At 45.1% G+C, this 2,071-nt stretch overlaps 1 protein-coding gene and 1 non-coding gene across 2 annotated transcripts in view; both read right to left on the minus strand.

The window, feature by feature from the left end:
- The window catches only part of RGS6 (regulator of G protein signaling 6), a 611,147-nt gene that overhangs the window by 175,026 nt on the left and 434,050 nt on the right, over positions 1–2,071 (minus strand). The gene's annotated exons all lie outside the window — the stretch shown is intronic.
- LOC115868817 lies at positions 1,697–1,803 on the minus strand. The gene has a single exon (XR_004045794.1). It is a non-coding gene; the product is annotated as a U6 spliceosomal RNA (small nuclear RNA).

The following is a 2,071-nucleotide window of genomic DNA, read 5'->3' on the forward strand; positions in this document are numbered from 1 at the left end:
CGCTGAAGACAAAGCAGGTGAATAAGCAAATGTGGTGAAGCAAGCTGATGGTGCCCAGTTATCTAAAGATATAGCATCTGGGGTCTTAAAGGCCTGAAGGTAAACAAGCGGCCATCTAGCTCAGAAGCAACAAAGGCCACATGGAAGAAGCACACCAGCCTGTGTGATCAAGAGGTGTCAAAGGGATCAGTTATCAGGCATCAAAGAACAAAACATCATATCATTATGTGCTCACCTCCATGATACGATCGCTGAAGACAAACGGGTGCATAAGCAAATGTGGTGAAGAAAGCTGATGGTGCCCGGCTATCAAGAGATATAGCATCTGGGGTCTTAAATGCTTAAAGGTAAACAAGCGGCCATCTAGCTCAGAAGCAACAAAGCCCACATGGAAGAAGCACACCAGCCTGTGCAATCATGAGGTATCAAAGGTACCAGGTATCAGGCATCATCATAACAAAAAAATCTTATTATAGAGAATGAGGGGCGGGAGAGCACAGTGGAGACCCAAAGCCCACTTCAGGCCACTGGATATCCCCTTACACAAGGGTCTTGGGGAGGAGACAAGCCAGTCAGGGTGCAATGTAGCAGCGATGAAAAATACAACTTTCTCTAGTTCCTAAATGCTTCCTCCTCCCCTACTATCATGATCCTAATTCTACCTTTCAAGTCTGGCTAGACCAGAGGATGTATACTGGTACAGATAGGAACTGGAAACACAGGGAATTCAGGGTGGATGATCCCTTCAGGACCAGTGGTGTGAGTGGCGATACTGGGAGCGGTTATATTTCTTTGTGCTGTATATATCTATCCATATATACATATATATGTGTATGTTTATATATATACACACACAAACATAATCATAAGTGTCCTGGTTTTGTTTCTCGAGTCTAGAGAACCCTATCTAACATAATACTTAAAGAAAATAGCTGTGAAAGAGGCACTATTGTTAACATCCCTAAATTCACAGATGAGAAAACAGACACAGAAGGGTCAAGTGGCGCATGAGTAGCAAATGGTAGACTTCAGATGTGAGCTTCTGCGTCCACACTGAAGAGGGTCTTAGGGTCAGGACAAAGAGGATGTAGCCATGACACATGGGGACTGGAAGCTAGATGTAGCCATGACACATGGGGACTGGAAGCTAGGTAGGAATGAAGTTAGGTAAGACACTGCACCATGGTGAACTCATTCTCCACTCCAGGCCACATACCCACCCTGTTCCTACAACCTTAGGTGCAACTCTGCGGACTGGGGGGTTCATCATGGAAATAAAGTCTTGCTATAGAACACTGACATTAGACTTGTTGCACCCATGTGAATGAGAACAGGGTTAGTTGGGTGTTCATGTGGAAGGGGATGGATACAAGTGACAGGTGATAGGTCTTGAGGACCGATACGGAGTTTCGTCTGATAATTTCATCAGCACATATTTGGATGGACAGATTATCCCTGGCAGAAAGGGGAAGTGCATTTCTCCTCCTACGCACTCTTTCATCGTAAACGGCACACCTCTTGGTACAAAGTCTATGCAGGAATGAGAGAGGAAGTCGGCAAATAAAGTGAATCAGAGGCTGTTCTCATCTCTAACCCTAACCCTCCCCCCAAAAGGTTTCCACTCACTGGGACATAGTCATACCCACATTTGGGGAAGGGAGAGGGTAAAGCAAGGTATATATATATATATATATATTTAAATATGGAATACTCCACGAATTTGCATGCCATCCTTGCACAGGGGCCATGCTAATCTTCTCTGTATTGTTCCAATTTCAGCGTATGTGCTGCCGAAGCAAGCACAAAGCAATGTTTATATATATATGTGTTTTCTCCCGATATTTTTAAATTATAAAAGTATACACAGACATATAAGCACAAACAGAGAAGGGGCCAGCCCCATTCCCAACTACTATGTGGACACCTGCCCCTCCTCCCCAGAAGAATTTACTTCAAAGAACGGCATTGAATTTGCAGCTCCAGGAGAGGGACACACGGATCTGATCGGAGCACACAGGAGCAGATGAAGGGGGAGGAGGAGAGAGTGGAGCACATCCTGGCCCACCAGGCC

The sequence above is a fragment of the Echinops telfairi genome, unplaced genomic scaffold (genome assembly GCF_000313985.2).
Source record: "Echinops telfairi isolate 266 unplaced genomic scaffold, ASM31398v2 ScPeMD7_18;HRSCAF=68, whole genome shotgun sequence".
NCBI classification, from domain to species: Eukaryota; Metazoa; Chordata; class Mammalia; order Afrosoricida; family Tenrecidae; genus Echinops; species Echinops telfairi.